Here is a 16,676-nt window from a genome sequence, read left to right on the forward strand (position 1 = left end):
TGAAAACACTTTTTGTTGTTTTCTTTCTTGCTTTATTTATTTTATTTTGTTTCTACTTACAAAAAAATACTTATTGTTGTTTTTTTGTTTTGTTTTCTGCATTATTTATTTTCTTTTGTTTTTTCTTTATTTTTTAATTCTTTTTGCTTTTAGTTTAGGAAAATTATAAATTTCCACTTTTTTTGTTTTTTTGTTTTCTTTCTTACTTTATTTATTTTATTTTGTTTCTACTTACAACAAAATACTTATTGTTGCTATTTTTAATTATTACGAGGGCCGAACCATAAGACATTAAAGCATTTCAAATGAACTCTGAAAAAGTTGAAAGTTGGCATGGTATCATAAATTGACCCACACATAGCATGTGCATGTACAAAACGAACAATGGTATCATACTCGTCAGTTACAAAGTTGGCATGATATCATCATAATAGTTGCGGGAGAAAGTCTTCACTTCTTCTTCGCTTGTGTCATTTGCTTATTACGCCGTAACCATGGATAATCTTCATCGTTTATCAGGATGCTGGGGTCAGCCTTGACTTTAAAGGGAGGAATTTCATGAAACTTTTCATAATCTTCAGACATGTCTGTCTTGTCCTCCACTCCCACGATGTCCGTTTTTCCTGAAAGAACTATGTGGCGCTTTGGCTCATCGTATGATGTATTTGCTTCCTTATCTTTTCTCTTTCTCGGTCTGCTGGACATGTCCTTCACATAGATAACCTGTGCCACATCATTGGCTAGGACGAACGGTTCGTCAGTGTACCCAAGATTTTTCAGATCCACTGTTGTCATTCCGTACTGTGGGTCTACCTGTACCCCGCCTCCTGACAGATTGACCCATTTGCACTTAAACAAAGGGACCTTAAAATCATGTCCGTAGTCAAGTTCCCATATGTCCACTATGTAACCATAATATGTGTCCTTTCCCCTCTAGGTTGTTGCATCAAAGCGGACACCGCTGTTTTGGTTGGTGCTCTTTTGATCTTGGTCAATCGTGTAAAATGTATTCCCATTTATCTCGTATCCTTTCCAAATCAATACAGTCAAAGATGGTCCCCTGGATAACAAGTACAGCTCATCACAAACAGTGTTGTCACCTCTGATACGTGCTTCCAACCAACTGCTGAAAGTCCTGATGTGTTCACATGTAATCCAGTTGTCGCACTGCTCCGGGTGTTTGAAGCGCAGACTGTTCTTGTGTTCATCGACATACGGGGTCTCTAAGGTAGAGTTCTGTAGAACTGTGTAGTGGGCTTGAGACCAAGAATATCCGTCCCTGCATATTATTGAGTCATTTCCAAGCGTGCCTTTTCCAGTCAGTCTCCCCTCATACCGCGATTTAGGGAGACCTATCTTCTTAAGGCCAGGAATGAAGTCAACACAAAACCCGATGACATCCTCTGTTTGATGGCCCATGGAGATGCTTCCTTCTGGCATAGCGCGGTTACGGACATATTTCTTTAGGACTCCCATGAACCTCTCAAAGGGGTACATATTGTGTAGAAATACGGGGCCCAGAATGAAAATCTCGTCAACTAGATGAACTAGGACGTGCGTCATGATATTGAAGAAGGATGGTGGGAACACCAGCTCGAAACTGACAAGACATTGCACCACATCACTCCTTAGCCTTGGTATGATTTCTGGATCGATCACCTTCTGAGATATTGCATTGAGGAATGCACATAGCTTCACAATGGCTAATCGGACGTTTTCCGGTAGAAGCCCCCTCAATGCAACCGGAAGCAGTTGCGTCATAATCACGTGGCAGTCATGAGACTTTAGGTTCTGAAACTTTTTCTCTGCCATATTTATTATTCCTTTTATATTCGACGAGAAGCCAGTCGGGACCTTCATACTAAGCAGGCATTCAAAGAAGATTTCCTTCTCTTCTTTGGTAAGAGCATAGCTGGCAGGACCTTCATACTGCTTTGGAGGCATGCCGTCTTTTTCGTGCAAACGTTGCAGGTCCTCCCGTGCCTCAGCTGTATCTTTTGTCTTCCCATACACGCCCAAGAAGCCTAGCAGGTTCACGCAAAGGTTCTTCGTCACGTGCATCACGTCGATCGAAGAGCGGACCTCTAGGTCTTTCCAGTAGGGTAGATCCCAAAATATAGATTTCTTCTTCCACATGGGTGCGTGTCCCCCAGCGTCACTCGGAACAGCTAGTCCGCCGGGACCCTTTCCAAATATTACATGTAGATCATTGACCATAGCAAGTACGTGATCACCGGTACGCATGGCGGGCTTCTTCCGGTGATCTGCCTCGCCTTTGAAATGCTTGCCTTTCTTTCGACATTGATGGTTGGTCGGAAGAAATCGACGATGGCCCAGGTACACATTCTTCCTGCAGCTTGCCAGGTATATACTATCGGTGTCAAGTAAATAGTGCGTGCATGTGTGGTATCCCTTGTTTGTCTGTCCTGAAAGGTTACTGAGAGCGGGCCAATCGTTGATGGTCACGAACAGCAACGCCTTTAGGTTAAATCCTCCTGTTTGTGCTCATCCCACGTACGTATACCATTTCCATTCCACAGCTGTAAAAGTTCTTCAACTAATGGCCTTAGGTACACATCAATGTCATTGCCGGGTTGCTTAGGGCCTTGGATGAGAACTGGCATCATAATGAACTTCCGCTTCATGCACATCCAAGGAGGAAGGTTATACATACATAGAATCACGGGCCAGGTGCTGTGATTGCTGCTCTGCTCCTCGAAAGGATTAATGCCATCCGTGCTTAAAGCAAACCATACGTTCCTTGTCTCACTTGCAAACTCATCCCAGTACTTTCTCTCGATTTTTCTCCACTGTGACCCGTCAGCGGGTGCTCTCAATTTCCCGTCTTTCTTACGGTCCTCACTGTGCCATCGCATCAACTTGGCATGCTCTCCGTTTCTGAACAGACGTTTCAACCGTGGTATTATAGGAGCATACCACATCACCTTCGCAGGAACCCTCTTCCTGGGGGGCTCGCCGTCAACATCATCAGGGTCATCTCGTCTGATCTTATACCGTAATGCACCGCATACCGGGCATGCGTTCAGATCCTTGTACGCACCGCGGTAGAGGATGCAGTCATTAGGGCATGCATGTATCTTCTGCACCTCCAATCCTATAGGGCATACGACCTTCTTTGCTGCGTATGTACTGTCGGGCAATTCGTTATCCTTTGGAAGCTTCTTCTTCAATATTTTAAGTAGCTTCTCAAATACTTTGACAGGCACAGCATTCTCTGCCTTCCACTGCAGCAATTCCAGTACGGTACCGAGCTTTGTGTTGCCATCTTCGCAATTGGGGTACAACCCTTTTTTGTGGTCCTCTAGCATGCGATCAAACTTCAGCTTCTCCTTTTGACTTTTGCATTGCGTCCTTGCATCGACAATGACCCGGCGGAGATCATCATCATCGGGCACATCGTCTGGTTCCTCTTGATCTTCAGCAGCTTCGCCCGTTGCAGCATCATCGTGCACATCGTCTGGTTCCTCTTGATCTTCTGGAGCATCACCGTATTCAGGGGGCACATAGTTGTCATCGTACTCTTCTTCTTCGCCGTCTTCCATCATAACCCCTATTTCTCCGTGCCTCGTCCAAACATTATAGTGTGGCATGAAACCCTTGTAAAGCAGGTGGGTGTGGAGGATTTTCCGGTCAGAGTAAGACTTCGTATTCCCACATATAGGGCATGGACAACACATAAAACCATTCTGCTTGTTTGCCTCAGCCACTTCGAGAAAATTATGCACGCCCTTAATGTACTCGGAGGTGTGTCTTGAACAGTACATTCATTGCCGGTTCATCTATGTGCATTATATATAATTAAGTGTGTCAAAAATCATTACAGATCATCATGAATAGATAATTAAGTGACCAAATTAATAGAAGTTCATCATCACATTAAAACCAAAGTACATACATAGTTCTCATCTAACAACATAAAGCTCTGCAGAGCATCTAAATTAATTAAACCATACACTGAAACTATGTAAAACATTTCAATGCGAAAACAAATGCGATCGTAATTGCAACCAATGTAACAACTGATCCAACGGCATAATGATACCAAGCCTCGGTATGAATGGCATATTTTCTAATCTTTCTAATCTTCAAGCGCATTGCATCCATCTTGATCTTGTGATCATCAAAGACATCCGCAACATGCAACTCCAATATCATCTTCTCCTCCTCAATTTTTCTAATTTTTTCCTTTAACAAATTGTTTTCTTCTTCAACTAAATTTAACCTCTCGACAATAGGGTCGGTTGGAATTTCCGGTTCAACAACCTCCTAGATGAATAAAATCTATGTCACGTTGGTCGGCATAATTGTCATAAACAATAAATGAACCAATAGTTATGAAAAGATAATATATACCACATCCGAATCATAGACAGGATGAGGGCCGACGGGGGCGGATACCAAAACCATCGCACTATATAAGATGCAATAATAAAAGTAAGAAAATTGTACAAGTATATATCTATCTAAACATACAAATAAGAATATTTTTCCTTTCAGAAAGAAGATAAGAACAAGAGGCTCACCACGGTGGTGCCGGCGATGAGATCGGTGCGGGTGATCAGCGACGTTGAAGACGGGGACGGGGCGTGACGGACCGCTAAACCTAGACACATATGGAGGAAAATGGAGCTTGGCGGTTGAGCTTGGAGAGGAGAAACCTTAAGTAGTGTGGCTCGGGCATTCCATCGAACACCTTGTGTGCATAGGAGGTGAGCTAGAGCACCACCAAGCCCTCTCCCCCTTGGCCAGAAAAAACAGAGCAGTGTGCTCTGCTCTTGCGCGAGGGGGGTATATATAGGCACCACCATTGGTCCCGGTTAGTCGCACGAACCGGGACTAAAGGTTTGCCTTCGGTCCCGATTCATGCCACCAACCAGGACCAATTGTGGTGGGCCAGGAGTGCGGCCCATTGGTCCCGGTTCGCCCCACCAATCGGGACCAAAAGGTCCAGACGAACCGGGACCAATGGCCCACGTGGCCCGGCCGGCCCCCGGGGCTCACGAACCGGGTCAAATGCTCCCATTGGTCCCGGTTCTGGATTGAACCGGGACTAATGGGCTGGACCGGCCTGGACCATTGCCCCCTTTTCTACTAGTGGTATGTATCTTGCAAATCTCTATGTCTCCCACCTGGACTAGATCCCGGATGGAATTGAAGCATCTCTTGATGTGCTTGGTTCTCTTGTGAAATCTGGATTCCTTCGCTAAGGCAATCACTCCAGTATTGTCACAAAAGATTTTCATTGGACCCGATGCACTATGTATGACACCTAGATCGGATATGAACTCCTTCATCCAGACTCCTTCATTGGCTGCTTCTGAAGCAGCTATGTATTCCGCTTCACACGTAGATCCCGCAACGACGCTTTGTTTAGAACTGCACCAACTGACAGCTCCACCGTTTAATGTAAACACGTATCCGGTTTGCGATTTAGAATCGTCCGGATCAGTGTCAAAGCTTGCATCAACGTAACCATTTATGATGAGCTCTTTGTCACCTCCATATATGAGAAACATATCCTTAGTCCTTTTCAGGTACTTCAGGATGTTCTTCACTGCTGTCCAGTGATCCACTCCTGGATTACTTTGGTACCTCCCTGCTAAACTTATAGCAAGGCACACATCAGGGAACATCTTTCATTTTCTCTCTATCTTCTGCAGTGGTCAGGCATTGAGTCTTACTCCACTTCACACCTTGCAATACAGGCAAGAACCCTTTCTTTGCTTGATCCATTTTGACCTTCTTCAAAACTTTGTCAAGGTATGTGCTTTGTGAAAGTCCAATTAAGTGTCTTGATCTATCTCTATAGATCTTAATTCCCAATATGTAAGCAGCTTCACCGAGGTCTTTCATTGAAAAACTTTTATTCAAGTATCCCTTTATGCTATCCAGAAATTCTATATCATTTCCAATCAATAATATGTCATCCACATATAATATTAGAAATGCTACAGAGCTCCCACTCACTTTCTTGTAAATACAGGCTTCTCCAAAAGACTGTATAAACCCAAATGCTTTGATCACACTATTAAAGCGTTTATTCCAACTCCGAGAGGCTTGCACCAGTCCATAAATGGACCGCTGGAGCTTGCACACTTTGTTAGCTCCCTTTGGATCGATAAAACCTTCTGGCTGCATCATATACAACTCTTCCTCCAGAAACCCATTCAGGAATGTAGTTTTTACATCCATTTGCCAAATTTCATAATCATAAAATGCGGCAATTGCTAACATGATTCGGACAGACTTAAGCATCGCTACGGGTGAGAAGGTCTCATCGTAGTCAATCCCTTGAACTTGTCGAAAACCTTTTGCAACAAGTCGAGCTTTGTAGATAGTAACATTACCGTCAGCGTCAGTCATCCTCTTGAAGATCCATTTATTCTCAATTACTTGCCGACCATCGGGCAAGTCAACCAAAGTCCATACTTTGTTCTCATACATGGATCCCATCTCAGATTTCATGGCTTCAAGCCATTTTGCGGAATCTGGGCTCACCATCGCTTCTTCATAGTTCGTAGGTTCATCATGATCTAGTAGCATGACTTCCAGAATAGGATTACTCTACCACTCAGGTGTGGATCTAACTCTATTTGACCTACGAGGTTCTGTAGTAACTTGATCTGAAGTTCTATGATCATCATCATTAACTTCCTCACTAGTTGGTTTTGACGTCACAGAAACCGGTTCCTATGATGTACTATTTTCCAACAAGGGAGCAGGTACAATTACCTCATCAAGTTCTACTTTCCTCCCACTCACTTCTTTCGAGAGAAACTCCTTCTATAGAAAGGTTCCATTCTTAGCAACGAATGTCTTGCCTTCGGATCTGTGATCGAAGGTGTACCCAACTGTCTCTTTTGGGTATCCTATGAAGACACATTTCTCCGATTTGGGTTCGAGCTTATCAGGTTGAAGCTTTTTCACATAAGCATCGCAGCCCCAAACTTTAAGAAACGACAACTTTGGTTTCTTGCCAAACCATAGTTCATAAGGTGTCGTCTCAACGGATTTTGATGGTGCCCTATTTAATGTGAATGTGGTCGTCTCTAAAGCATAACCCCAAAACGATAGCGGTAAATCTGTAAGAGACATCATAGATCGCACCATATCAAGTAAAGTACAATTACGATGTTCGGACACACCATTACGCTGTGGTGTTCCGGGTGGCGTGAGTTGCGAAGCTATTCCGCATTGTTTCAAGTGTAGACCAAACTCATAACTCAAATATTCTCCTCCACGATCAGATCGTAGAAACTTTATTTTCTTATTACGATGATTTTCAACTTCACTCTGAAATTCTTTGAACTTTTCAAATGTTTCAGACTTATGCTTCATTAAGTAGATATAGCCATATCTGCTTAAATCATCTATGAAGGTGAGAAAATAACGATATCCGCCACGAGCCTCAACATTCATCGGACCACATACATCTGTATGTATGATTTCCAACAAATCTGTTGCTTTCTCCATAGTACCGGAGAACGGCGTTTTAGTCATCTTGCCCATGAGGCACGGTTCGCAAGTACCAAGTGATTCATAATCAAGTGGTTCCAAAAGTCCATAAGTATGGAGTTTCTTCATGCGCTTTACACCGATATGACCTAAACGGCAGTGCCACAAATAAGTTGCACTATCATTATCAACTCTGCATCTTTTGGCTTCAACATTATGAATATGTGTATCACTACTATCGAGATTCATCAAAAATAGACCACTCTTCAAGGGTGCATGACCATAAAAGATATTACTCATATAAATAGAACAACCATTATTCTCTGATTTAAATAAATAACCGTCTCGCATCAAACAAGATCCAGATATAATGTTCATGCTCAACGCTGGCACCAAATAACAATTATTTAGGTCTAATACTAATCCAGAAGGTAGATGTAGAGGTAGCGTGCCGACCGCGATCACATCGACTTTGGAACCATTTCCCACGCGCATCGTCACCTCGTCCTTTGCTAGAGTTTGCTTAATCCATAGTCCCTGTTTCGAGTTGCAAATATTAGCAACAGAACCAGTATCAAATACCCAGGTGCTACTACGAGCTCTAGTAAGGTACACATCAATAACATGTATATCACATATACCTTTGTTCACCTTGCCATCCTTCTTATCCGCCAAATACTTGGGGCAGTTCCGCTTCCAGTGACCAGTCTGCTTGCAGTAGAAGCACTCAGTTTCAGGCTTAGGTCCAGACTTGGGTTTCTTCTCTTGAGCAGCAACTTGCTTGCTGTTCTTCTTGAAGTTCCCCTTCTTCTTCCCTTTGCCCTTTTTCTTGAAACTAGTGGTCTTGTTGACCATCAACATTTGATGCTCCTTCTTGATTTCTACCTCCGCAGCCTTTAGCATTGCAAAGAGCTCGGGAATTGTCTTATCCATCCCTGGCATATTATAGTTCATCACGAAGCTCTTGTAGCTTGGTGGAAGTGATTGGAGAATTCTGTCAATGACGTTATCATCCGGAAGAGTAACTCCCAATTGAATCAAGTGATTACAATACCCAGACATCTTGAGTATATGCTCACTGACAGAACTATTCTCCTCCATCTTGCAGCTATAGAACTTATTGGAGACTTCATATCTCCCAATCCGGGCATTCTTCCAGAATATTAACTTCAACTCCTGGAACATCTCATATGCTCCATGACGTTCAAAACGTCGTTGAAGTCCCGGTTCTAAGATGTAAAGCATGGCACATTGAACTATCGAGTAGTCATCAGCTTTGCTCTGCCAGACATTCTTAACGTCGTCAGTTCCATCAGCAGCAGGCCTGGCACCCAGCGGTGCTTCCAGGACGTAACTTTTCTGTGCAGCAATGAGGATAATCCTCAAGTTACGGACCCAGTTCGCGTAGTTGCTACCATCATCTTTCAACTTTGCTTTCTCAAGGAACGCATTAAAATTCAACGGAACAATAGCACGGGCCATCTATCTACAATCAACATAGATAAGCAAGATACTATCAGGTACTAAGTTCGTGATAAACTTAAGTTCAATTAATCATATTACTTAAGAACTCCCACTTAGATAGACATCCCTCTAATCCTCTAAGTGATCACGTGATCCAAATTCAACTAAACCATAACCGATCATCACGTGAAATGGATTAGTTTTCAATGGTGAACATCTCATGTTGATCATATCTACTATATGATTCACGCTCGACCTTTCGGTCTCCGTGTTCCGAGGCCATATCTGCATATGCTAGGCTCGTCAAGTTTAACCCGAGTATTCTGCGTGTGCAAAACTGGCTTGCACCCGTTGTAGATGGACGTAGAGCTTATCAAACCCGATCATCACGTGGTGTCTGGGCACGACGAACTTTGGCAACGGTGCATACTCAGGGAGAACACTTCTTGATAATTTAGTGAGAGATCATCTTAAAATGCTACCGTCAATCATAGCAAGATAAGATGCATAAAAGATAAACATCACATGCAATCAATATAAGTGATATGATATGGCCATCATCATCTTGTGCTTGTGATCTCCATCTCCGAAGCACCGTCATGATCACCATCGTCACCGGCGCGACACCTTGATCTCCATCATATCATTGTTGTCGTCTCGCCAATCTTATGCTTCTACGACTATCGCTACCGCTTAGTGATAAAGTAAAGCATTACAGGGCGATTGCATTGCATACAATAAAGCGACAACCATATGGCTCCTGCCAGTTGCCGATAACTCGGTTACCAAACATGATCATCTCATACAATAAAATTTAGCATCATGTCTTGACCATATCACATCACAACATGCCCTGCAAAAACAAGTTAGACGTCCTCTACTTTGTTGTTGCAAGTTTTACGTGGCTGCTATGGGCTTAAGCAAGAACCAATCTCACCTACGCATCAAAACCACAACGATAGTTTGTCAAGTTGGTGTTGTTTTAACCTTCGCAAGGACCGGGCGTAGCCACACTCGGTTCAACTAAAGTTGGAGAAACTGACACCCGCCAGCCACCTATGTGCAAAGCACGGCGGTAGAACCAGTCTCGCGTAAGCGTACGCGTAATGTCGGTCCGGGCCGCTTCATCCAACAATACCGCCGAACCAAAGTATGACATGCTGGTAAGCAGTATGACTTATATCGCCCACAACTCACTTGTGTTCTACTCGTGCATATAACATAAAACCATAAAACCTAGGCTCGGATGCCACTGTTGGGGAACGTAGTCATTTCAAAAAAATTCCTACGCACACGCAAGATCATGGTGATGCATAGCAACGAGAGGGGAGAGTGTTGTCTACGTACCCTCGTAGACCGAAGCGGAAGCGTTGACGCAACGTAGAGGAAGTAGTCGTACGTCTTCCCGGTCCAACCGATCCGTCAGCACGACGGCGTGGTGATGATCTTGATGTTCAACTGTCGCAGGGCTTCGCCTAAGCACCGCTACAATATGACCGAGGTGTAATATCGTGGAGGGGGGCACCGCACACGGCTAAGGAACGATCCCGAAGATCAACTTGTGTGTTCTAGGGTGCTCCCCTGCCCCCGTATATAAAGGAGCCAAGGGGAGGGGGCGGCCGGCCAAGGAGGGGCGCGCCAGGGGCTAGTAGGACTCCCTTTCTTTCCTAGTTGGAGAAGGAGAAGGGGGGAAAGAGGAGGAGGAGGGGAAGGAAAGGGGGGGGGGCGCCGCCCCCCTTCCCTTGTCCTATTCGGACTAGGAAGGGGAGGGGCGTGCGGCCACCTCCTGCCTCCTTCTCTCTTCTCCCTCAAGGCCCATGTAGGCCCAATAACCCCCCGAGGGGGTTCCGGTAACCCCCCGGTACTCCGGTAAAATGCCGATTTCACCCGGAATGATTCCGATGTCCAAATATATCGATCTTTATGTCTCGACCATTTCGAGACTCCTCGTCATGTCCGTGATCACATCCGGAACTCTGAACAACCTTCAGTACATCAAAATACATAAACTCATAAAGAAAATGTCATCGTAACTTTAAGCGTGCGGATCCTACGGTTCGAGAACAATGTAGACATGACCGAGACACGTCTCCGGTCAATAACCAATAGCGGGACCTGGATGCCCATATTGGTTCCTACATATTCTACGAAGATCTTTATCGGTCAGACCGCATAACAACATACGTTGTTCCCTTTGTCATCGGTATGTTACTTGCCCGAGATTCGATCGTCGGTATCCAATACCTAGTTCAATCTCGTTACCGGCAAGTCTCTTTACTCGTTCCGTAATACATCATCTCGCAACTAACTCATTAGTTGCAATGCTTGCAAGGCTTAAGTGATGTGCATTACCGAGAGGGCCCAGAGATACCTCTTCGACATTCGGAGTGACAAATCCTAATCTCGAAATATGCCAACCCAGCAAGTACCTTTGGAGACACCTGTAGAGCACCTTTATAATCACCCAGTTACGTTGTGACGTTTGGTAGCACAGAAAGTGTTCCTCCGGTAAACGGGAGTTGCATAATCTCATAGTCATAGGAACATATATAAGTCATGAAGAAAGCAATAGCAACATACTAAACGATCGGGTGCGAAGCTAACGGAATGGGTCATGTCAATCAGATCATTCAACTTATGATGTGATCCCGTTAATCAAATAACAACTCTCTGTCCATGGTTAGGAAACATAACCATCTTTGATTAACAAGCTAGCCAAGTAGAGGCATACTAGTGACACTCTGTTTGTCTATCTATTCACACATGTATTATGTTTCCGGTTAATACAATTCTAGCATGAATAATAAACATTTATCATGATATAAGGAAATAAATAATAACTTTATTATTGCCTCTAGGGCATATTTCCTTCAGTACCGTCCTTCAAACTATTCCCTTGAACATCCAGTTCAGACGTGCATTAGTGGGTGAGAGATGGACAACCTGGATGCACTTGGTTTGGATACTGATTGAAGTTCAACTCTCCGACCTGCCGGATTCAACACAATGAAAGTTAACTAAGAATGAGATGTTTACGGTGAAATCATTTTATACAGATCTGATTAATTCTGGCCCCCTCTCAAGATCACTACACATATGAAAGGTTAAGGTTCCCTTGCGTATTAAAATTTTCATGTGGTTTGTCCACAAGCAAGTAATACTCACAAAGGACAACTTAATTAAGAGGCGATGGGTAGGCAATTCACGGTGTTGTTTCTGTGCTCATGATGAAACAATACAACACTTATTTCTTGAATGCCCACTCGCCAAGTTACTTTGGAGAACAATTCATATAGCTTTCAATATCAATTCTTCAGTAGATATTGCGTCTTTGTTTGGGACGTGGTTAGCGGGGGTTGAACAGATTACTGCAACTCGTATTCGGATTGGAATATCTGCGCTATTGTGGGCTATATGGAACTACAGGAATGATATGATTTTTAACTGACAGCACAACTTAATTTTTTTGCAGGTTATCTTCAGAGCTACAGCTTGGATCCGTACGTGGTCCTTACTCACTCATATGAAATTCAGGGAGCCTTTGGTTACTGGGTGCAACCAATGAAACATGGTGGCTCGGGATATATTCAACTGGTTCGGATGGCGCTCGCAGAACAGGATAGGAGTCTAGGAAGCTTATCCTTCTTATTACCGTATCGGTTATCATTGTCCGCCTGTTTTCGTATTTTACTTTGTTTCGCTCCGTTTGCGAGCTATAAGACCTTTATGATGATACTTTTTGGATTATTAATAAGAGGGCCGCATGCATCATCATGATGCAGAGGCCGGGGCATGCCTCCATTTTCAAAAAAAGGTAAAGTGGTACATGGCACGTGTATTTTTTTGGTAAATGGTTGTGTACGAATGCGTGTTTTGTTCAGGTTTTCGTTTCAATTTTTTTGAACGTGCGTGCCGGCTGCGTTGGTTGCTTTAGCATTTTTTGACTGTCCAGCGTTCTCCTCGGTGCTTGCTTTGCGTGGGCAGCCCTCCTGCTTTGTCTGGGCTACGCGTGGCTTCTGCCGGACGTGTGCAGTCCTGCGATGCCGTCCTATCTAGCTAACGCGATTGAAGCCATGCTATCTAGTTGCGGGGGTTATAAAAAAGGTCCTTTCTCTTGCCATGCTATTGTATTGCGTGTTCCTTGCCCTTGCGTGCATTAACTTCATGGTGGGCTCTTCCTGCTGTCCATGCCCTTGCCTCCTCGGTCGCGGGCCATTCCATTGCCGGCGGGAGAAGCACGTAGAGCCGACGACGCGGTGGGGCTTTGTACAGCGGCCACGAGCTGGCCCGCCAGTTGCCGTTGAGCTCTGCATTGATTTTGTGGGTTTTTTCTTTGGTTATTGCTGGATATTGCTTTGATGATGGTGATTTTTCTCTCTGCAGGTGCTTCTTTTCTGTGAATCCAATCGGTGTGTGGATTGGACTGCTCCTTTCCGTCATCTTTCCATCTCGGCCTCTGGTATTTTCTTGCTTCTTTCTGTTTGTTTTTCCTTCCGCTGGATGTGACATCTGGTTGCATGCATGCTTTGCTTTATTGCTTGCTGTTGGTTGTCTAGGTAGATGTGGATTGGGACAAGCGGTGGGTCTAGCGGTTGGTAGACGGGGCTAGGTTGGCGTCTACCAGGGCGATTGGTCGTGGTCAAACTGAACACTGTTTGTGTACCGTATTTTAATATTGTGTCTCTAACTGCTAAGAGCCTCTTAGGTTGTACTCCCTCCATTCTAAAATAAATGACCCAAATTTATGCTAAAGTTAGTATAAAAAGGTGAGTCACCTATTTTGAAACTGAGAGAGTACGTCTGTGTTCGCCTAAATGGCCATGCACGCGATCGACGTGGTCGCATCTGCCCGTCTGTTTTTTTTGCCAGGGGCACCCGAAGTTGTACACGCATGCTTGGATGCATGGGTCATGCGCTTGGACGGCGTGGTTATGTCTGTGTTCTGTTCTGATGCTAGGGTTATCCCAGATTGTACACCCATACTTGGGTGCATGGGCCATGTACGTGGCCTACGTGCCGGGCCAGTGTCACGGTGTGCTGCAAGGAGTACCCGGGGTTGTACGTGTATTCTTGGGTGCATGGCCATGCCCGTGGCTGGGTTGGTCGTGTTGTGTGTGTTCTCCTACTCTCGTGTGTTTGGTCGTCTATTTTGTTTTTGTTTTTTTCCTTCCTATGTGCCTGTTTGGTTCATCGGTGTACTATTTGCAGGAGGCTTGGTTTTCCTTCCTAAATTTCTTGATTGGCCTTCTCCTCTGGACAGTTTGTTGCGATTTGATGGAGATGCATCTTCTAATCGATTTATGTGTTTGATCAGGCAGGAGAGGAACTACAGAGTTCGCCTCTCGACATCTTGTTTGGTAAGCAGAGTTTTGACCCAGGGTATAACTCTATGTTTTGTTTTACATCCTTGGGGTGCTTATATTGATCAGAGTATCAACATTGGTCGTGCTCCCTATGTGTTCAAGATGAATGGGGTCGTATACCATCGTATTGGTTGTGCTCCCTATGTGTTCAAGATGAATTGGTCGTATACCACCGTATTGGTCCGCTTTTACCACCTCAGGGTTCTCTCCTAAATTTCCACAATTATATGTGGTTGATTCTGCTGATTAAGTTGAGAGTAGGATTAATCAAAAAAAAGTTATTTTCCTTTAATCAAGAGGGTTAGTGCGTAATGATAACTAGAGAAAACCCCGTGCGTTGCAGCGGGACTTTGTAGAAATTAACTATAATGCGCATGGAAAATCTTATGCGAAAGCAATCTCTAAAGGATAATAATTGTAGAAAAATATTTAGGTTCAGGATCAAACATTAGGCTCGTGCATGTCTTATTATTTCCTGCTCTACTAACCAGTAACCACATACATAGTTCACTAAGCAGTCAAAGTGTCGCTTCATGGGTGTAGCCATGCAATATTAAATTTATTAATCATGTCACAATAACTAAATGCACACATAAAAGTGCTCACACATATTTTGGCATTAAACGAATGGTGTCACCAAAAATGAAGATTGCAGTTTTGAAGAAAAATATCAAATATATAGTCCGGATTACACAGATGTGGCCATGTAGGTGCACAAATGAATAAATGTGCTCCAATGTAGAAACGTTTGGCAAACAACAGCGAATGGCTGGAAAATAAATCAATTCAGTACTCCCTCCGTCCAAAAATACTTGTCATTAAAATGGATAAAAAAAGATATTTATCCAGGGAGATTAAAGGACCTAGTGGTCTGACTCTTAATTTCATCGTAATCAAGTAGTTTCCTCATTCACCTCCGGTGTTAATAGCTAGGTAGATGTATGTCGATCCTATAATCCCGGAGCCACCGCATGCAATAATAATTGTCGTTTATTGGGCATGGGTAGCGATGGGAGTTCAGCGATATATATATATTTTTTTGCTTATTATCTGTTGCATTCGGGAGACTGCCGAAGCTCCCAATATTTAAGCTGGATAGGCTGCATGTCTCGTGGCTGGATGGATGGAGCACCGCTGACGTGGCTGGTTGATGACATGGACAGGCTGCATGTGAAGATAAATCTAGTAATGGGGATGAACTTCTTATGTATATAGGATAGGATGAATGGTTTAAGTTGTTTGATGAATTTGTTGTATAGGCAAGTCCATTCCAGTTGAGACATCTTTTTGTGACTATTCTTTTGCATTGTGAACTAGCATGGAACAAAAAGGATAGCATATATAAACATAAGGTATGGACCTGGCGCGGCATGCCACCGCACAGGCATGGCTATGTAGAGTGGACTGTACATGGTTTCAATATGTAGCTTTTATTAAAAGTGTATGAACGTGTGTGTGTAAATTTGTTTGTAAACATGCATCATGCATGGTTGTAATAAATCTACTTATTTTTCATCTTGAGCTCTTATATACTCCCTCCATCCCAAAATTATTTTCTTAGATTCGTCTAGATACGGATCTATCTAATACTAAAACGTGACTTGATACATCTATATTTAGACAAATCTAAGACAAGAATTTTATCACGGAGGGAGTATATCACCGTCCCTGTGTATGTATCAATGTGCTTTTCTTTATCTAATACTCCCTTCGTCCGAAAATACTTGTCATCAAAATGAATAAAAAGAGATGTATCTAGAACTAATATATATCTAGATACATCTCCTTTTGTTCATTTTAATGACAAGTATTTCCGGACGGAGGGAGTAGCATATAACACATGTGAAGCCACCACATATACTTTCTTTAACTTATAACAATTGTTCATAATTCTATAACAACGTATAGATGGGCGCGGCGAGTTGGGATAAACACCCTCCCGAGTTTCCCTTTGCTACAGAGACCATAACCGCGCATGCCGTGCACCCGCGGACGGGTGCCATCTTCATGTCTGCTAACGGGATGGTTGACTGGCGTATACTGTGAACGGTGAAACGGGGTACTTCTCCCTATGGGACGGAAAGTGGCAAGTGGAGGCGTCGTGCTAAATGGTTGCTGCCTTTCCAAGGCCATGCCCACTACGACGAAAGAGCTGGGTGCATGGGTCGGGCTCCACCGCCAGTCTGGTGACACAAATAGTGATAACAGCGTCAGTGGCCACCTTTGTGCAGACAACATTATTACCGCGAGCCTCTTTAGTCCCAGTTTGTATCACAAACCGGGATTAAAGGAACACCTTTAGTCCCGGTTTGTGTCACCAAACGGGACTAAAGATGCTCCTATATAAATCCTTTGTCCAGTCCGAGACCATTG

This window comes from Triticum aestivum, chromosome 7B (genome assembly GCF_018294505.1).
Source record: "Triticum aestivum cultivar Chinese Spring chromosome 7B, IWGSC CS RefSeq v2.1, whole genome shotgun sequence".
NCBI lineage: Eukaryota > Viridiplantae > Streptophyta > Magnoliopsida > Poales > Poaceae > Triticum > Triticum aestivum.